This window comes from Carassius auratus, chromosome 4 (genome assembly GCF_003368295.1).
Source record: "Carassius auratus strain Wakin chromosome 4, ASM336829v1, whole genome shotgun sequence".
NCBI classification, from domain to species: Eukaryota; Metazoa; Chordata; class Actinopteri; order Cypriniformes; family Cyprinidae; genus Carassius; species Carassius auratus.
In genome coordinates, this window is record NC_039246.1 from 25,643,169 (window position 1) to 25,666,068 (window position 22,900).

Below are 22,900 nucleotides of genomic sequence, written 5' to 3' on the forward strand. Positions count from 1 at the left end.
AGCAGTTTAATGGCTTTCTGCTTTGTGCCTCTGCAGGGCCCATATTTCACAGGTACTAATAAAGCCATAGTGGGACACATTTATATATGTCTTGTTTACTTCTCCTTAATTTTAACTTGTCTTATCCTCCTGTTGGCATCCTGTTTGCTGGACTGGAACATGAAAATGAAAAAGATTTGTTTTCAATCAGATTTTTACAAATTTTCATGATGTTCGATGCAAGTAACTTCATGAATTACGAAAAACAAGCTACAGAAAAATAGATTTTAATACCATATTTGGATGTTTGGGTTACAGATTTGGCCTGAATAAACCAATAAAATAGAATTTTAGAGCCCAGAAAAGCAAGGTTTATTCTTAAGAAGATCACAATGGCCAGCATGCACATAGCAAGTGTTTAGTTCATGCAGCAGTTCACGTTTGACCCTTAGCTTGTGTCAAGATTGGCATTCACCTGGTCAGACCAACGTGAGCAGGCAAAGTGCAGAGACTGTGAATGAGCCATGCTATTTATCATGGTTAGGCCAAATAGCAGTGCAAGCAAAAGGGGGAAACTATGACAAATCTCCTACCAGCGGCAACCACAGTGCCACTCGGAAGCAGACAAAATATGGCTGTGCTCTTCCGTTCTGAATGTCATAATGTAGCTTGTCTGACAAATAAGAATCATCTTGTTGCTTGATTTCCAAAACATACTATCAAGCTGTTTATTCAAGTCAGCCCCCCCCCCCCCTTTTTTTTTTTTTTGCTCTGGATGCTTCTGTAAAATTCATCAGAGCTTCAGCCGAGTTGAAAGGCTGTGCTTTGATGTGCTCCATCTGAATGTGACATCACACCGCTGTAATTCAGCATATGCTGAGGTGCCTTTAAGGTCAGCGGACATGCGCTCTCTTTGAGCTGAGCAGAAAACATGATTATTTTTATGGTTCAAGAACTCACTAACATTTGAAGATTGAATTGTCAGATGCATCTCAGCACCAGGTGTTGCCGACACTGACAATTTGCTCTCGGATAGCTTGTTCTAACTTAGCTTGCTCTGATTGACATCCTTAAAGCAATTTCTTTCCTCTATAAGAGTGCTGTAGTCTGTACTATCAAGATTGAATCTTTGACCTTCCTCCATTGAGTCATCCTGTACTTCAATTTCTCTCTCAACAGACAAACCATTCTGACATGCTTTTTAATTTGAAAGTGGAAATTAAGGGTGTACTCTCACTAGGCACGGTTGCCTTGAACCGAGCGCGAGCATGATTATCCCTCCTCCCCATTCCCCCTCTGGTCTGCACTCACACTTACATCATGTATGAGATAATACAGAAACCCACTTTTGCTAATTATCTGCTGAACAATAAATAACAATTTATCATTTATGCTGTGCATAGATTTTCACTTGTATGTAGCCTAGGCCTATCAGAAAATTATGACGGAGACAGCTGAGTTTAATTAAATAATTTGCAGCTTTACGAGAGCTTTACTCGCAAACTACATTTCCTTCACATCAATAAGGTAAGAACAAGAGCCATTATAAAGCTAAATATACTTGACTGAATTAAGTTTATTGAAAAGTGTAGTGTAGTAGTAGTAATAAAATTTGTTTGCGGTCGTAATGATGACAGTAGCGCACAAAATAGTATCTGTTCTGTGCTCCAGCGCGGATAGTGCTCATCAGTGATGTGATGGTCAATGTATAAACAACCCGCACCCGACCGAGGTTTTCAACTAACTCGCCCGCAACTCGGACCGCAAAAAAAAGTAAAAGAAACTATTGTACCCGACCCGCTTCCTGACCCGCATTTTTTACAAGTAGTAAATGCGTCGCCCCATTATATTAATTTCATTACTTAGACTATAGCCTACAGCATAATAACCATTACGACCGCACACATAAGGCTTGCCACAAAGAACCGGTTAAAGATTATGAATGTTTAAATTGGCAAGGACTCATTTAATTGTTTAGTAATAAACTGGTGTTTTCTGTGTCGCTGCTAAGATTGAAGCTGACGATGCGGACTCGCAATGAACGCCAGAGAGAAATGCACATTTCATATGGATTACATTTTCAGAGAGTAGCCCATTTATTTTGGTTTTAATATTTTCGTTTAAAAGTAGACATTTCAAGCGTTCTGAAATATATTGCCTATATTTCTTTTTAAACCCACCGACTAAAAGATTAAGACACTACCTGTCCCAAAATATCACCCAGAGTTTCTACAGCTTTTTTCTTAGCCATTTCAGAATCTGAATGTGTGTAATGTACGGAATGATAAATGCTCATCACTTCTGCTGCCCAAACTTTGTCAGCCTGTGAGTCATTTGGTTTATTGTAAAACGATTGCACTGATTTGCATGTTTCTTGATGATGGGCTTTTTTATGTGGTACTCACATGCACCATGTCGCTTCACGTCGTATTCTCCACCATGTCCACTTAACCAAGGGTAGGCTATGTAGCAGTCCATTTGCTATTAAAAGTGCATCTTCTCTTTTTCGTTGGCCACACTGGCCATGGCGCTCTCCAATTTGAGATTGTTGAGGAGGCGTTCGTGCACCAGTCAACAGTTTGATTGACGTATGACTCAGCCTATCGACTAACGCTTTTATTGCTCTCCTCTAAACTATTGGACAAAATTTAACAGTACGCCTATGGACGTATCTGTGTATTTATTATGCAGGGTCGATTTATTAAGTGGGACAGATGCTCAATTTGAATGAGGCGGGACAAAGGGTAAAATTGCTGTACAGTACTACAAAGCGGGACAGGTGGTCACTCTATTCGCGACAGTTATTCAGCCAATAAAGTCTAGGCCTATGTTTTTCAAAATTGTGTCTAGTACTATATAAATTACAAAGGTATTTCAAACGACCCGACCGACCGCGACCCGAATATCATAAAAAATATTTTTGGATGACTTGTAACCGCGGGTAACCGTGGGTGACCGCAGGCACCCGCTCATTTCGGATCAACCCACACATCACTGGTGCTCATACTGAATGTGTAACGAGCCCGAGCCCAACCAAACTGTGCCCTGGCCCACCTCTTCCAAATGGAAGAGCGTGGCACAGAGTGCTCACACTAGTCAGACGACCCAGGCTTTGGGGGTCAAACACGCTTGGGCATAGTTCAAAATGCCTAGTGTGAGTACACCCAAAGTAGCTCTGATTTGAGTCTTTCAGGTCACATTAGCTAAATTAAGAAGGCATTAGATATGGTTTTACCCACCATACTATATATATAGTGCCACTTTATATTTCTAAATATGCATATATAATATGCATGTATAAATATGCATTTGTATTATAAATATGCAATTATATCATCGTGATTGCACATTTCAAATGCATTATAATATATTTTTTACATTCACTGAAAAAAAATCTAAATATTTATATATTTACAGATGAAAAGGCATTAGAGAGTTTTCTTTCCCTTTTTTAGCCCTAGTTTCATATTTGTCTGGTAGTTTTTTTTGTTAATTATTTAAAAAGGGTATGTGTGTGTGTAATATCTAACAGTCTAATAAAAAAGATAAATTAATAAATATTTAATCTTTTTAGAATATACAAAAAAATGACAATGCATATTTTGTCTCTCTCTCTCTCTCTATATATATATAGAGAGAGAGAGAGAGCACGAGAGAGAGAGAGAGAGAGTAGAAACAACATATCTATTAATGAAATATTACAAAAGCTTATTAAAATATATTCTCTTTCTCTGTTTCTTTCTCTCCAATTATTTATTTACAGATGAAAAGGCATTAGAGAGTTTTACTAGAGTTAAATATACATACATTTTACATACATTGTTTACCAAAAAATAATTTGTATTTTCAACAAGATGAAAAATATTATTTATTATAATTTTTTTGTTAATTTATTTATTGTTTATTCTTTGAGAAATTCCATCCTACTAATCATACATAAGTTATCGAGCTGTTCTGTCAATTGGTGCTTGTAGGGTTGTTCTCAAACCATAACAACCCACCACAGAAAACCACTGGGACTGTCTATCCGACACAGACACATGCTTGGCATCTCAATGAGTAAAGCTTAAAGAACAGAGCCCCACAGGGCAGCACAGGACGATTTCCCATCACTGGCAGGCTGCACAGAGCATCAGAATTGATGATGATTAAGCTTTACCACCATCTGGAAGGCATATTAGGTAGAATAGTGAGCAGGATTAACAAAAGAGTTTATTTTTCTTATTCGAAAGTGAAAAAGACATGACCTTCCATTCTGTCTGTGACGCATTAAGCGAACATGAATCACCCTGAGCTCTGACTGAGCTCACGTCACTCGAGAAGTTTGATATCACACCTCCAGATGCTCCTGGTGGGCTAGGGACCACATGACATGTGATTATGCACTCTTATCTGTCCCCTGTGCCCCACAATATGACTAGAGCTGCTAAAAAGATCTGTTTCACACTGATGTAATGGCTGTGGCCCAAATCCTAAAGAGCCATTTATACTATTATATATTTAATAATTTATATGTTATGGACGTTGTGACAACTGTGTAGGGGATCCAAATGCAAGCTTTAATAAAGAGCCTAGTTGAAACAGGTAGAGTAAACACCAACAACTACATCCAAGACAAAAGAGTAATCCAAATAACATGGCAAAGGTCAGGGCAAGAAGCAAACAATCACAAAAAAGGGAAACAGTCCAGAGACAAAAACTAAGAAAATGGAAACAAGGATGCACTTAGAATTGTCTCTTAACAGTAAAAACAGGACACAGCAGTGAGTGTGTCTTCCTAATTGCAAACAGGTGTGTCTGTAATTAGTCTCTAGGCAGGGGGTTATGGGAAATGGAGTCCGGGATTGAGTGGCAAAGGTGTGAGATGGCACATGGGCACTCCATCTGTAGATTGTGACAATATAATAATATAAAGCAATTTTTTACTATTATGTTTAAAACATAACTACATCTGGATTCACAAATTAATTAAATATTGGTCATTAAACACTATATATACACACAGTTTATATCGAACACTCAGATGTTCTGTTAATATAAAGTTAATATAAAGAAAAAAGCAGGTTTGTTATAATTACTGCAGATATCCTCGAGAAAAATCTTACAGTACTGTTTATGGGGGAGCTTTGAATGTTATATTTGATGATGGGAGAGTTAAGAAATAAATCCTGGACATCCCTAGTTGGGGAAAAAAGTAGTTCTTGTTAAAGACTGTCATTTTTATATGTTCTATTATTTGCTGTATGACTGTCATCCACCTGGCACTGTGGAGAAATGTGCATCTCCATTGTCAGTCATTCAGAGTGGCATCAGAGCGCCATCAGTTCTGACTGGACTGACGACTACTTGTTCACGCTACCAAAAGCAACTAGTTCTGGAGCGGAGAGGCACTACAAGTCGATACAAAGCTCTTGCTGTGTCATCAGATTTTCTCTCTCCAATTGTAAACACACTTTTGTCATCAAGGCGGAACTTTAAAAATTATTGTACTAAAAAAACTTCTAAGCTGTTAACTAAGAATGACTCAAAGTTAGATAGTCAGCAGTGTTGGCTACATAAAATGACTGAGGTTTTGCCATTAAACAAGTTTGATTGTTCTCTTCTGTCTTCACAGCACCTTCCAGTAGGAAGCCCGGAGATGCACTCATCATCTCTGACATAAAGAAAGGCAGCGTGGCGCACAGGTATCATCTTAAATCATTGTCTTGCAACATCACTCCTATAAAATGTACTCTTAAATTCTATAGAAACACTAATCTCCTGCATAATAACTCGTGCAGTATAGAGCCTCCAGCACAACTACACCCACCATCATCTCACGCTTTGCTATATTAAAGAAAAATACATAATAGATGGATTACATTTTCTACCCAAGTGCACAATGTTTCACTAAATATAACACACTCTGAAAAAAAATAACATCCTCCGATCATTTTGAGTCAGCATAACTTATAATAAAATTTAAAAAAGAGAGTTAAAAAGTTTTGAAAAGCTTTGAAAATGATTGTGCTTGCTTTGAGTTGCCTAACATAACTTATTTTTGTATTTTGCATGGTATATATTATATGCTTTGAAAGTTTGGAGATACTACTTTTTTTATTTTTTTAAGAAATGTATACTTTTATTTACCAACACTATTAAAATGGAGGTGCTCTAATATGCAACAGAAGAACATTTATGTCTAAATGGTTCCATAAAGAACCTTTAACATCTGAAGAACCTTTCTGTTTCACTAAAGGTTCTTTATGGTGAAAGAAGGTTCTTCAGATTATAAAAAAGTAAGAAAGAAATGAATCTTTAAAGAACCTTTGACTTGATGGTTCTTCAGTGGCATCACTGTGAAGAACCTTTTAAGAACCTTTATTTTTTAAGAGTAAAGAATGCATTAAATTGATCAGAAGTAACAATAAAAAGAAAGTTAATGTTACAGAATATTTATATCAAATAAAAGCTGTTCTTTTGAACTTTCTACTCAACAGGGGGGCGGGGGGGTATCCACAAAAAACAGCACAACTTGCAACATTTATAATATTAAGCGCCAAATCAGCATATCAGAATGATTTCTGAAGGATCATAGGTCACTGAAGACTGGAATAATGACTGCTGAAACTTGGCACACTCTCATCCAAATCAGCACTTCACCCGTGCCTTAAATAGCATCGTCTAGACCCAAATGGCGAATATAATGACATCTGCACACAGAATTGAGCATGACTATGAGCGTATGCTATCTGCATCGACCTGTGAAAGCTTACTTATGCATATAAATGCTAATTTTCTCCAGGCTATAGAGGAGAGCTTCTGATTGAGTGCGGCTGGGAGAACGTGTAACCCTCCATATTGACATAAATCTCAGCGGCTGCCCTGAGGAAAAGTGTAGAGTGCTGTTTGAATGCATTGTTGTTGATTGTGAGGTCTATATGGGGCTGTTTGCAGTAAAATCTAATCTAGCTGTATTGACTAGCTTACATTTCACTCATAGCTCGAGGTACAGTTTCAATACAAGTTTCAGGTTGGTAAGATTTTTCATTTATTTGAAAGAAGTTTCTTATGTAAGTATGCATCTATTTGATTATATATATATATATATATATATATATATATATATATATATATATGTGTGTATATATATATATATATATATATATATATATATATATATATATATATATATGTATATATGTATATATATATATATATATATATATATATATATATATATATATATATATATATATGTATATATGTATATATATATATATATATATATATATATATATATATATATATATATGTATATATGTATATATGTATATATATATATATATATATATATATATATAGAAAAAATATACACAAATAATATTGTGAAATTAGAATGGTTTTCTATTTTAATATCTTTTCAAATTTTTCTGAATTAAAATTTTCTGAATTTTCAGTTTCACTACTCAGTTTCAGTTTCAGTCGTCAGTGTCACATAGTCCTTAAGAAATCATATAAAATGCTTATTTAGTGCTCAAGAAACATTTCTTATTATTATCCATGTTGAAAACAATTCACAGTTTTATAGAAACCTTGATAAAAAAAAAAATTCAGGATACTTTAATAAATAGAAAGTTCCAAAATAATTTATTTACTTTAAATTTTGACCAATTTAATTGATCCTTGATTTAAAAAATAAAACCGAAATGTACATTCCTTTCTCAAGCTCAACTTTCATTTCTAACGAAGGCTAATAAAGCTGAAAAACAACAACAGCAATTCTCCATGGTAATCGTTAGGGCTGTTGGGGGAGGCTTTATAGCGGTATAAGTACTTACTTTCAGCACACATACTCTAATTTCCCATGCTTTTACATAATAGAACTAGAGTTTAGAGAGTAATAGAGTTTACTTGATAATTATGCGGGGAGGAAAGAGAACTGGGTTATGCACACAGTGGAGTAGTTAAATACAGGTCTCTCCGTCTCTGTATTTAGACGTAAGATGGCCTCGGCTCTCGCAGTCTTTCACATATTGCTCTCCTCTATTTCAGCTCTATTTAAGGAGTCCAAAAATAAGTGAGCCATTTAAAATGATGAAGTGGTGGAATAATTGTGAATTCAGGCAGGATTACATCTCTGTGTCTAATCTGAATATAGAACGGCACACAATTATGGCCAATACGATAAAAGTCAGTTGTTGTTGTTTTTTTTCCTTGCGCTTCGGATCTACCTCAGTGCCTCTGGCTGCTCTTTACTCTGTGCCGTGGTCAATACACTGAATAATGGATGTGTTTTTTTTTTTGCAGAATGTGAGCTCAGACTACAATGAAATGAGTGTAAATATCTGCGTAAGGGAGAAAATAAAAGACGAAATGGAGATGTGTTGCATGGTTGAAGCAATGTTAAACATTTATGCTTGTAACTCTTATTTTTTCTTGTCCTCTTTCAAAGGACGGGCACCCTGGAGCTGGGGGATAAGCTTTTGGCAATAGACAACATCCGTCTGGACAACTGCTCCATGGAGGACGCCGTTCAGATCCTGCAGCAGTGTGAAGACCTGGTCAAACTCAAGATCCGCAAGGACGAGGACAACTCAGGTACCTCTGAGCCTCTGCAACTACAACCCCCAGATGGACGCAAATTAACACTAAAAGCCCCCATGCCAGGATAGAAGACCTCAGCAAAGACGTCTAATGCAAACGTTTGTTTGCCAGGATCAAGATACAGAATAAGCTATTAGGACCTGTCTGATTAGCTTCCTCTAATGTAATCTGGTTTCAAAGATACGGCAAGGACAGAAAAAGGACGAGAATAGAAAAAACATGGCAGCATTATAAACTATGACTCCCTTAAAGACAGAGAAAAAGATGAAGAAAGTGGAGCTGGCCAATGTAGACAAAAAAAATAATTAGATAAGATATTTTTCACATATAAATATATATGGGAGAAAAAGGGGCTTTCATGAACATTTTTTTATTAATAGTCCTAAATGAACTGTTGAATCAAAGTAATGAATTGGTTAATTGAAACGGACAACTTGAAATGATTCAGGGAAATGAATTGATCTTACTAGCTCTTCCTCCGTTTAAATCTGAGATAGGACAGACAGACAATCAGTCTTTTCAATCTGATATTTGCAAATCATTAGACAAGGATAGATTGGGAAATTAGTTTAATAGCACGCTCTTTAGAGAACTTAATGGAGAGTTAAAAGCACATTAAAAACATTGTGATGTTATACACAGTGTTGCTTAAAGGTTAGGATTTCACACATTAATAAATGAATAGTACTTTAGAAAGACTGACTGACAGTCAAAATTAAACATAAAAGTTTGATTTTACAAGGAGCTGAGATATTGAGATCACATTGCCATATAATTCTACTCATTTATGGGTCAAGCCTGCTTTTCAACACATTCATTTACAGAATAACAGATTCATAGCTTTATATCACCTAGAAAATCATGAATATATTAAACTGATATATCGCCCTGCCTTAGTGCATAGCTACTGCTTGATGATTTTTTTTAACAGATAAAAGTATGTTCCTTCCTGACATCCTTCTTTTTACAGCTATAGTTCATTAAAAAGTCAGCCTTATGTCATTCTTAACTCAACTGACTTTCTTAAACACAACTAGCCTCTATTTCAAGTTGTTGAGACTCTGAGGGTTTGAAGTGGCTCCGCGGCTGGAAATGTCACAGTGAGATCTTTATTATCTCCAAAAGACCTCCCGGTAAACCTTTCACTTCTTCTGCCGGGCTTAACCGACATAGACATCTCCCCTCGCTCCCACAACCTCACAATTCCTCCCTAACACTATTAGCATTGTGCACATAGAAGAAAATGAGGTTTAATTGCTTCAATTTAATGCTCGTTTGGTTCAATTATCCGATTAGAAACCCTTGGAGCCCTCATCCAGCTTTCTCCAAAGCATTCACCCACAATCCTTTGCTACAGAGGCGTTATGCTCGCACTATAAAGCAGAACTGCGAATCACTTTTATTGGCATTCATATTTATTATATGATGCTATTCATATCATATTATACAGGACATCTATTGTGTCCATGAAAGGGCACCTTGTGTGTTCCAGTTCCTCGTGTCCAAAGCCAGAGGCTCGTTTAGATCTTTCGCGCTCTCATTCATTTTTACAAGGCACTTTTTTAGAGAAATCGTCAGTCTGAGAGAGGCAGTGCTGACTGCCGTGTTAAATGAGGGTAATTTCTGTCCCATCTCTCCATTAGTCCATCGTCAAATAAAACAGGCGTAATGAGCCGACCTCATGTTAACAACATCCCCGGACCCCCAGCATATAGAGATAAACACACACAAACATATACAGCCAGAGCTGCTGTGATCTGACTCATATCAGCCCTTCATTAGTATGTGGGTGCGGGTGAGAGATGACATCGATTGCCCTGAGGATCTGTGCCTTTCCCTCTAGTTTCTCTTCAGCGCATTTCCTTCTCGGTGGAAGCCATGTCAGAACAGGCAGGTTGACCTCTTAATTGATGTTGGGCATTATGTATCAGCGCCACGAATATTTTATAGAACACTTTAAAGTGGATTTTGCTGTTGCTGTAGTCTCGTCTGTTTGCTGAGCTCATGCAAAATGAGTTCAGTCTGATAATTAATTTACATTATGATTCCTGTAGCTCAGCTGGCACGGGGACACACATACTGACATCAAATACAGCTTGAATGCATTAAGGCACTTTGGGCAAAATGAAATGTCTGATATTTAGTTTTTTTGAAATGCATTGTGGGTCCAGGATATGGAGGTTTTGTTCTGCTTTGGATGATACGTGTATGATTTGTAGAGGTAGGTGCAGTATCCATTTTTGAAATGGATCACAGAGCCAATATCCCATTTTTTTGTATTATGCATGTGAATATCTCCATTTTGCCAATCCCTTATATTTTTCTGTTTCTCATTTTTTGCTTTTATTTTCTGGATGCACCACTTCTATTATCTTCCATCATTCTTTTCTCCAATTGCCTTTACTTCCTCTCCCATTCTTTCCACCATTACTCTCTAGTTTATTGCTTTTTGTAAGCATAATCAGTTGTTGCTCTTTTTCTGTTTTTTAGGGTTGTCAAGTCAATTAGCAATTTTAATCAAATTACATAACGTGCTGATTATTCCAATTAAATATATGCAATCTGAAAATTATATTTTTATAACAACAATTTATAATAATAATAATAAATGTATACATTTGTATATAAATTATCTTCAGCAAATATTTATATATACTGAGTCAAGTCTAATTAATATTGCATTTATATGTGTGTGTGTGTGTGTGTGTATATGAAATTTCAATTATTAAATATTATAAAATTATAATGTATTATCAATGTATATGTATAATGTATTATAATAATTATCTGCATTAATTAAAATAATTTATATTGCAATTATATTACTTTATAAATTATCCAAAAGAAACATATGTTCCTCAGATATACACTAGAAAAAAAAAAAAAAAAAAAATATATATATATATATATATATATATATATATATATATATATATATATATATATTGGCAGATGGCATGGTAAGGTAGTTAAGGGACTTAAATAGTCAATGGTGGATTCAATTGACATCTCTAGTATTTTTATCCCATTACTATTTGTTTTCCTTTCAGTTCCTTTTCTTTAACGTTTTCTCTCCACGTATCTCTTATTTTGGGGTCAATCCTCCTCCATCCTCCCTCCCTCCCTCCCCTCCTTCCCTCCTCTCTCTGTCCGGTGTTGTGAGGGGTGTCTTCGCTCTGCTCTCTGCCCCTCTGTGAGGTATCCTACGTGATGGCAGTGTTGATAGGGACGCCCGTGTGCTGTTGGCCTGTGTTGCAGACGAGCAGGAGAGCTCTGGTGCCATCATTTACACTGTGGAGCTGAAACGCTTCGGCGGGCCGCTGGGCATCACTATCTCGGGCACCGAGGAGCCCTTCGACCCCATCATCATCTCTAGCCTCACTAAAGGTGGCCTGGCCGAGAGGTATAGCTAACATTAACATTTATTCATTTAGCTGACGCTTTTATCCAAAGCGACTCACAGTTGCTCTATATGTCAGAGGTCGCACGCCTCTGGAGCAACTAGGGGTTAAGTGTCTTGCTCAGGGACACATTGGTGTCTCACAGTGGATTCGAACCCGGGTCTCTCACACCAAAGGCATGTGTCTTATCCACTGTCAAAATTGAATAAATATCACATTTGTTATATCTTTATATCTTAAATCCAAAATATATTCTAAAATATAAATCCCTAGTTGTTATACACATATATACATATATATATATAGTTGTATTTTATATTTATTCATTTTTCTTTATTTACTCAAATATTACTGAATAAGTTAATATATTACCTGCAGGCAACATAAGAGATTAATTGCAGTTCAGTATTTAAATCTATGAAAAGCCTTGGTGCTTTTCAATTAAATCTTGTTTTTCAACTACAAAAAGGAAACGGGAGAATGATGCATTGCAGTTGAAAGATATCTGGTGTGCTCTTGTCTCCACAGGACCGGTGCCATCCACATTGGTGATCGCATCCTGGCCATTAACAGCAACAGTCTGAAGGGCAAACCTCTCAGTGAGGCCATCCACCTGCTGCAGATGGCAGGGGAGTCCGTCACACTGAAGATCAAGAAGCAGGGAGAATGTGAGTGCTGACACACACACTTACGGCTCACTTCTTATAAAAAAAACTCACAAGCTGAAGGCTTGTGCTAATTTTTTATACAAATATAGAAATAGTGCCTATGTATGATGAATCTCCTTACAAAATAAGTATTTTATTATTTGTATAAAAATGTATTTATTAATTTTATTGATATTTTGGGGTATATAGTTAAGGTTACTTGATTATCATACTTTTTTTGTGTTCTTTTAAAATTGAAATTGTCATTTACTATTTTTCTAAAACATTATTGTCTTATGATATTTCCTAAACTTTTGACTGGCGCATTCTTCACTCTTATTATCTCCGTCACTCTTTCTCTCATCCATTAACTCCCAAAGTACTGTACATCTTGGTAGCTCAAAGCAATAAAAGCTTTAAGCTAGTGAAAAGCAATAAAGCTGCCTAGCCGTGAGTCAATTAAAGCCTAAGGTCTGATTAGTTTTGTCTCCATCTATCATATACTGTAGACTGGCAGTAGACGAGGTGAAGCTCCTTATCCAAGAATAAAAGATCAAATGAGCACTGATTTGTGGGCCCAATATTCTGTTCTCTGGTCTATTGACTGTGATCTGTGGGCTGAGTCAATGGTTGTCTTTATTTCCTTCTTTCTATAGTGGCAAGCCCAAAGCAGCCCTCAGTAACTATGCGTTTGAACGATCTGAGCGATGTGGAGGATGACGGTCAGGCTGGGCAGAAACTCGGTAAACTCTCAGACATCTATTCCACCACCATTCCCAGCGTGGATAGTGCAGTGGAATCCTGGGACGGCTCCGCCATGGATGCCACCTTCAGCACCCAAGGTAAAGCTGAGTGAGATTTGGAACTTTTTACGAAATGCAATGTGTTTCTGCCTTTCAGATTTGAATAGGCTTTATCACAAGTAAGTCTCAGTACCCCTTGGGCAAAAATTTGATTGAAGCTACATGCTTTGAATCCTAAAATTACTTCTGTAAATTATTTGTTTAAAATTATATATACGTGTCAAAGCTGAATAAATAGCTTTCCATTGATGTATGGTTTGTTAGGATCGGACAATAATCGGCTGAGATCTGAGAACTATCTGAAAATCTGGAATCTGAGGTGCAAAAAATAAAATCTAAATGCTGAGAAAATTGTCTTTCAATTTGTCCAGATGAATTCTTAGCAATGCATATTACTAATCCAAAATTAAGTTTTGATATATTTATGGTAGGAAATGTACAAAATATCTTCATGGAACATGATCTGTACTTAATATCCCAATGATTTTTGGCATAAAAGAAAAATAATAATTTTGGCTATTGCTTAAAATATACCCCGGTGATTGATATTTTAGCATCGATTACTCATACTCATGCCATTCCATTTTTTCTTTCAGAAAACATAAAAAAAGAGCTTTAGCAAAATGTTTTTCTACTACTTGCAATAAAAATGAAGCTGCAAAAAGGACTAAATTCATCAGAGCACTCCAATCTCATTGGCACCTGGATATATTCAAATAAAGCACATTATGATGAATGTTAGCAAATTCAAAATGAGATTTCAGATCATAACTTTTTTAATCCCTTTTATGGTGCTTTTAAGGCCTTATTGTTGTACTTTTTGGAATTTAACAGTCCTTATACACGTTTACTTTTACTGTATTGAGAATCTTTTCTTTTTTTCTATTGAAGAACAAGACAAGTATTTTGTTTTGAGTGTTAGATATATATTGGGGATGGTAAGATTCACTGTTTCACATCGGTGCATCAGCATAAAATTGAACAATGTGATACATTCCTTAAAAAAAGTGTGTTTCGAATAATTCTATTATGGAGCTTTAAAAAAAAAACAGTTTTATGGGGCTTTTTGTTGTCTTTTTGACAACATAATGATATGAGAGTGAGTAAATAATGAAAGAATTCGTCCCTTTAATATCACACTGATGCACAATACAGGTTTTTTTAACCTGGTAGGGGTTCTTCACAGTCACCATGGTAACACCACCTGTTCTCTCACATTAGCTACAACACCAGCAGTGTTGGGCCCATTGCATCCTGGGGGTTCTGATGAGTCCCAGCAGGTCTAACGTAGTTTTCCATTCTCTTTGGACCTGCAGATATGTATTTACTCAAGTAATTATTTGGAGTAATCTGCAGTGGGATACGTGTCTTTTATTAAGCCAGCTGGTGGTACAGTGCTGGGGCTAATATGGAAGAATGCATTATTTGACTAAGTGGAAAATGAGTCCTAATGAGCGCTGGGATACTCATGGCCATTTGGATAACTCGCCAGTAATGTGTTTGAATTGCAGTCAGCTCTCCTGACACTGAGGCCTCCTGGTCAAAACTAATCGCAATCATTGCTTGCTCTCAGAATGCCAAGTAGGCACATCACACATTTGAATGTTTAATTCAGAGAAATGCTTCCGATTCATTTATGAATAATACATATTAGCATTACTCCCATGCATATCCGTGTATATGCATATGAGACAAAATAAGTGCTGAAATAACAGTTTGCTAATTGATTCTCCAGGTTTAATTATTTAGAAACAAATGCAAGTATGAAAGGAGTAAGATTTTCTGCAAGTTTTGCTTTGTAGATCATTTCATTTGTAGGCATGCTTTAGAAAAAAAAATAAAATAATAATAATAATAATAATATATATATATATATATATATATATATATATATATATATATATATATATATATATATTAATTTGTGTGTGTGTCCAATTAATAATTTAGCTATTTTAGTTAAAATGAATTTTATTATTATTATTATAATTTCAGTTAAAATGAATTTAAATTGAATAAATGTAATTTAATACAGTAATGGTAATAATAATTAATAATAATAGGTTTCATTTTTACCTAATATGTTTCATATAGTTTACCTAAATAAGTAATAATGATAACAATAGTGAATATGCAAACACTATTTCCTTTTGGAAATGCAAGTGTAAATATGAATACTGAACATAATTTGAATGTCATCACTTTTCATTTATGTAGAGATTATTAATTTCTCCCAGTGCTGCTGACATACACCTCCACAAAACCACCTTTCGTCTGGCATGTTATTTTCCGTGTCTCTCGCTCTGATGGGGTGGAAAGACACTTTCCGCTCATGTTAACAGGTTCATATGGTTGCTCTCCCCCTCCGGCAGCGCTGCTCTCTTTCTCTCGCTGCTCCATACATAAATGAATCTCAGATGGTTGCAGAGATATGGAAACCATTCACAGGGAGCAGCAATCGGCCCCTTAAATTATGGATGATGTGGACAGAGCATAAATTTAAGTTTGCTGGCAAACGATTGGCTCTCATGGGATTCAACGAGTACAGCTGTATCCAGAGATAAGGCCGAAGCTGACTCTGAACATGATACCTGGGAAAGTTCAAGAAACCATATGTCTGACGTCTAATACGATTCTACCTGTATGCAATATTCAATCTCATTTTTGTTCTTGCCGAGTTAAACATATTGTGTCGGACAGAACCTTCGGCCACCTAAGCCAATTTTTTTAATATAATTTTTCCATAAAATTTTAGATATTTATAAATATTATTATTGTTTTATCATTGTATTTTATTTTTCAGACTTGTCTGTCATTTTAACTTTATAATATAGCCTTTTATAATAATAATAACAATAATAATAATAATACAAATAAATGTTTATGATATTTAAATATATATATATATATACAGTATACATGCATTTTATTTTTTTATTTTTAAATCCAAGACTACATTAAATACAGTTTCAGTCTACATCACTCTTCTGATGTTTTTTTTTTTTTTACATTTTCTTATTCAGTGTATTCCATTTTTCTGTTCATCCTATTTAATTTATTTAGCATATACCTTTGTTGTTAGTGGTAGTATTAATAAATTATTTTGATCATATCAACCATGACTTACAGTTATTTATAAGTCTTGTTTTTTTAAGATAACCTGTTTTGTCTTTCTGATGCATGTCTTATTTGTAAGTACCTTTAGAAAGCAAGGCATAAAAATAATTATAATATAAATAACATGCTTCTGTATCTGTATTAATAATAGTCATTATTTCTGACATTTGGTGCCACTACAGACTCTGCACTGTTGTCCTTTTCTCGCCGCGTGCGCATTAATTAGCACTGTGAATTTTCCACGCACAAGATTTCTCACTTCCTTTCTTCCATACTGAAAATCAATGGACATGCAGCTAGACGTTTTAACTCCGATTCGAGACGTTGTTGTTGGTTTTGTTTGCCTGGCTTCTGCACATTGCTGTCTGCGTAGGAGCAACATCAGTAACATGCGGCTGCACACGCACAGTTGGAGGGATATTAATGTCTCATCATTCAGCATTTCCAACGCTTCTTTCTTGAAAAAGGGACGCAGCACTAAAATAGCTATCGAGGGTCTTATTAAGGATTCCTCCACCTTCTCAAGCCCTGAGGGGTAAGCAAATCACTAGCAGTTAATCCTTATTGAATAGCAAGTGAATCTGAAAACCCCGAGGCTATGCAGCGTTTGGCGGTGGTCGCCGAGGGAGAATCAGAGCAAAGCGTATGAAACACAATGCTGTGGCTCCCTCCGGAGATGAGTGTGTGAACACAGCTAGCATGTTGTTCTCTGCTCTCCCTATAGTCTTCACTCTGGCCTCCAGCAGTCTTGAGCCAGATTAATGATGGGAGCCTGGGAACCTGTGCATCCAGGAGCTTCTGTGTCAGTGTTGTGCGAGAGTACAGCATAATACATACGTGTATTCTCTTTCTGGAACAGTTTATTGCAGTAGCTTTCACTTTCTCTCTCTCTCTCTCGCTCTACCCCTCATTCACAGTCAAATAGATTTTAGGATTTGTTTTTCTTTTATCAGCAGGCTAATTGTGTGCAGGGTACAAAAGTACATGCCAAGTGCCAAATGCAAGTAACATTGTGACCTTCAGCATGAGCCACAGCAATGCATTTTGTCAAACAGCTTGAATTTTTTTTTATTCAATTTATTTATTTGTTTACTTATTGTAATAATTTTAGTTTTAGTGTGAGTTTTTATTTCAGTTGAATTTAAAAGCACAAATAAATTGCTCTTATTATTATCATCATCATCAATAATATTTAGTTACAGTTAGTTATTAGTTTTGTTTCAGTGGATCATATAGCTATTTAAATTGAATGTAGCCTTATTATTATTACTTCCATAGAAGTTGGAAATTCAGCTGAATTTAGCTATTATAATTTAGCTTCTATTATTATTAGTGTTTTTGTTTATTTTAGTTATCAGTTTTTTTTTTTCAATGTAATAATTCTGCCGTTTCATCTAGATTTAATTTACCATTATTATTTCAATGGAATAATGAATGGAACATAATTTAGATCAAACTGCTTACTATTATTAGAAGTAATAGTAATTTATTTTAGTTATTAGTTATGTTTTAATGTAATTAGCTAATTTATCTTAATTAAATTTAGCATTATTATTAATTAAATGGAACAATTAATTTATTTAATTGGAACTGAATTTAGCTAAAAAAAAAACAATATTATTATTATTATTATTATTATTAATGATAAAAATGTATTTTTTATTAAGTTATCTGTTTTGTTTCAATGTAATCATTAAGCTATTTTATCTGAATTTAATTTAGCATTATTTATTCAATGGAACAATGAATGGAACTGAATTTTACTCAAACAGCCCACTATACAATTCTATTTATTAGTTTTGTTTAAGTGGAGTTATTTACATATTTTGTCCAACATGTTTTGTTATTATCATTATTGTTGTATTTTTCCCACAAATACATTATGTATGTATTATCATGTAAAAATGCAGTTTCATGGCAAATAAGAAATATTTATGGCTAGTGTATTTTCTCAATTCACCCACTTTTGGCAGAAGTAGCAAACAATAAATGTTGGACTGCTTGTGTGTGTGTTTGTTTCAGCTCCCACAGGTTTCCAGGCATCGGGCTACAGTTTCCACAGCCATGAGTGGAGGAATGCCAAGCCCGGCCGCGGCAGCCTCTCCCCGGTGAACAGCAGCCGGCAGAGGAACAACATCCTGCCGGACTTTGGACTCGGTGTGGATGAATGGGACAGGCCAAGCGCTAGCGGGTACACTAATATACTACTTGTAACTTATACACAACAGTTTATACACACATTCCAATATAATAATGACTCTTCTTTTTTTCATAGGATTAGTTTACTATTTACTAGTCGTTAAGTCTTTCCAAACTCATATGCTGTTATTTTCATTCATTAAACATTTATGGACCTTGAAAGTTGTAATAATTATCATTATGATCAAGAGCTACATGGAAGACCTTCAGAGATTCTTCTTTTGTTTAGCAGAAAAGAAATCAAGGTCTGGGTAAAACCTGGTGAGATATTAAAGGGGGCATCGGATGCCCATTTTGAGATGATTCTTTAGGGTCTTAATGAAAAGTCTATATCACACTTTCTCAATAGTACTTTAAAAAAACACCCTTTTTACCTTGTCAGCTCTGTTTTCAGCACACAGTTCTAGTCTGTTGCTTTAAATGCTAATGAGCTCTGCTGACCCCGCCCCCTCTTCTGTGGGGTGACATGCAGACTGTAAACAGCATCCACGAATCTGGCTAACTAGCACATTATTAGGAAAGGCGCTTTGCAAAGATTCATAAAACCCAAGACCTACTTATGTAGATGAAGCTGGATCACGAATCATTTGCACGAAGATAAACGCATTTAGGCAGATTTTTGGGGATCTGCGCATTCCTTTCAAAAACTAAAGTACGTTAATCCTCTGCATCTTCAGCTGCTCCGATGTCAGGAGTAAATGATTTAAATGATGAGATTACATCCAACATCAAAACACCTCAATCGCTTAATCTGAGACATCGTTGTCTTCCTCTTCACCGGAGTAGACACAATGGTTTACAGCTCACAGCTCACTCAGGGCGGGTCTTAGGTAAGACGGCCTTGTCAATCGACTATTGGGGGAGGGGCCTGTGCAGAACTGTGTCATTCTGACAGGAATCTCAGAACAGACTGACATTAGAAAGGGGATTTGTAAAATAGGGATTTTTTTAAAAAACCACTGGGTGGATTTTTATCATTATAGGGTGGATGTGTACACACACTTCCAAACACATTTATGTTCAAACAACAACAAAAGTGAATTTTGCATCCAATGACCCCTTTAAGAGTATATTAAGGCCGCCAGGTCTATTTGATGGTTTAATGTGATGAGGCTTCTCTCTGAAACAGATTGCAGACATTATTATTCCATAAAACATATAACCGCTTTATTTTCCTAAAAATGAAGTACTGAAGTGTCAGTATCCACTGAATCATGGACTAGCTTAGTGCCAGACTCTACAAAAGGCATTGTGCCAAGTCAGTGCTACTTAACCATGTCTATAAAAATGTTTTGTTGACTTCTGAAATTCATTAAATTCAAAAGACAATCTCATACAAGGCCATCAAAACAATTTCCAAAAGTGAACTGACTTTAATATTCACATTAAGTGGGTCTTCAGCAACATTTCTCTGAATTCTGTGTGTAATAGTCTTCGTTTCAACCCAAAATGTGACTCTCAGTCATAATAACTGATCTGCGCGGTACAATCTGCAGCACATTGTATTGTCAAACGCGATGTTACTGGAGCTTTGATCGATCATTTCTGGGGTGATTCCACTTTATTCTTTGTTGGCTCATACCACTGGATATTTGTAATTCACATTCATTGTACTGTAGATCAAAGACATAAAGCGCCCCTATGCACAGTAATGAAGCCAGCGGCTCTTAGGAAGGAAAAAGGCCTTTTTAAAGTATTTAGCTGACACTGGAGTTATGATCACCCGTTGAGTTTTCTTCACAGGATTGTACCGTTTCCATTTAATGGTGACTGTGAGCTGCCTTAAAGTGAACATGAAATCAAAGCTGACCTCATTTCATTAGTTTTTTAATGCACAGTTCATCTGTGCATACTGTGCCAACTTTTCACAACCCAGTTAAATTCTGATGAATCAAATCAGGGGTGAACTGAATGAATTTTTTTGTATCACTCTAATATTGAGGTAAAATGAATGCAGACCATTTCATGTTTACATTAAACCACTACAAATGGAGCTACAACAGATCATCTAGAAAACATATCAAATATACTCTAGAAAAACAGAATATAAACTTGTTCTAAGGAGAAGAGACTACTGCAACTTTAAAGCGTCGGTCGTTTCAAATATTGTCAGCATTCTGCCATCTGTATTTAAATATGAAGAACTACATAATGCAAAACTTCCCTCGTCTTCTCCAGTACATATTTCTTTGTCATTTGAGAATGGTTTTATAATGGTTTTTAAATGAAGGCCCTCAAAATGTGTTCTATACAAGATGTCAAGTCTAAAACACTGTGACAGACTGAGTGAACTGGCTTGACGTTTGTGTTATTGATTGAAGCTGATCTCCCATTACAGGGCATCCACGCTGCCCACCGGTTTAATCTCAGACAGCAGGTGAGGTTCAGTGCTGTGTGCCTGTTAACCTGCACTGCTTCCCCGAACCAATCCGGCCCTTTCACTTCATAACCCAAAGCCCCACAATCCACCAGGACATCACCACCCATCACAGTGTGTCCGATCGCACCGGGTGTGTGTGTATGTGTCTCTCTTTAAGAGCCCCACCATAGCCTGCACAGATCATTGGTTGTCCCTTGCGTTCATCACGCCTGCCTGCTCATTGGCTGCTGCTTTTTTGACGTACCAGGTGGTTAAAACGTCTCGTTTGTGTTTCAAACAGGTTCACTGTGGGACACGACGGGACTGAGCCAGACCAGGAAGAGAACTTCTGGTCCCAAGCGCTAGAAGACCTGGAAACATGCGGCCAATCCGGGATCCTGCGAGAACTTGAGGTAACTCGGGCAGAAAAATGGCATCCATTTATGTTCATTCCCCTTTACCTACATTCATCCTCTATCTCTTCCCATTCATCAACCACACTTCACAATCTTTTTTCAGTAGCATGCTGTACCAACCCTGGTTTTGTGTAACAGCTCCTTCTTTTTCCAGGACAAGCCAGACAGGCTTCTGAATAAGAGAAACCTGGCCATCTTGGTACCCCTTTCCTTTCTTTAGGCTTACTCTTTTGCTTGTAGCGCTGGCACCCAAGTGTTCTTCTCGTGCTAATGGGCTCAGGGTCTCTCGCTGGGGGCCTGCTTGAAAAGGGTTGGGCGGGGGGGCTAACAGACAACCACTACTGGCATCCACTTCAGATCCTAGGGCTGCATTCGAGATGAATTATGACCTGTTAAAGGTGTAGTTCACCAAGATTCTGTCTTCATTTAATCACAATTATGTTTTTCCAATAATATAAGAGATAGGTATTGAGTCATTCTAAACATATCTTATTTCAGTTAGTACCAAGGTAACAATTTCAGTTTTTTATTTTTAAGATTTGAAGTTTTTCAGCATTTTTTTATTTTATTTTATTTCAAAACCTCTAAATATCACAAATAATTCATTGGTCAGAAACTGTGCCAATACAAACACTTTTTTTGGAAAATAACAATTAAAAAAAAACATTTGCATTCACTCAGAGCTTGTGAAAAAAAAACATTGGAAAACTAGGTTGCAGTCATTAGACTAATGAACAAATTCTGTCTATTTTAAGGCCATCACATTGTTATCGTTCCAAATGTTGTTACTCAGAAAAACAAGTGGTGAAAGTCTTCGCCTGTTAACAGCAGAGCCTGCTGTGAAGAAAATGTGCTCTGACGGCACAGGGACACACTAATATCAGTCTGATATGCGTCGTCTGAGTTTCTCATTGCGGTTATCTTCCCACCATAAAGCAGATCCTCATCTAGTGGGATGCTTGACTCTTAACGAGAACTGAATATGCCAATAAGAATCGAAATATTGCCACATTTGGCTCTGCCTCAAAGTACACGGCAGTATCTCTCATCAACCTCGACATCATGTATTCGCACACAATGTGTAAAGGTGAAATTCAGGTGACAGATTCAATACGTTTTATTTGTGCAAAGTTCGTATAGTGTTTTTACAAGTTAACTTGATGTGAACGAGATTAGATTTGATAATCCATGAAGGACGAGACACAAAACTATGGCTTTTGATGACTTTAAGTTATTACTCATGACTTTAAGTCATTACATTTAAGTCATTTTTAATCATTACTTTTATGATGATTTTGTGGAGCTTGACAGTGTTTTTGCCTAAAAATGCCTTTTAATGTGGAAGAAATATGGGTTTGGAACAACATAAGGGTCTGTAAATAATGACAGAATT

The 22,900-nt window shown here is 36.2% G+C and overlaps 1 pseudogene; it reads left to right on the forward strand.

Annotated features, from left to right (window-relative positions):
• Positions 1-22,900, forward strand: part of LOC113063928 (glutamate receptor-interacting protein 1-like) — a 143,429-nt pseudogene that overhangs the window by 115,713 nt on the left and 4,816 nt on the right.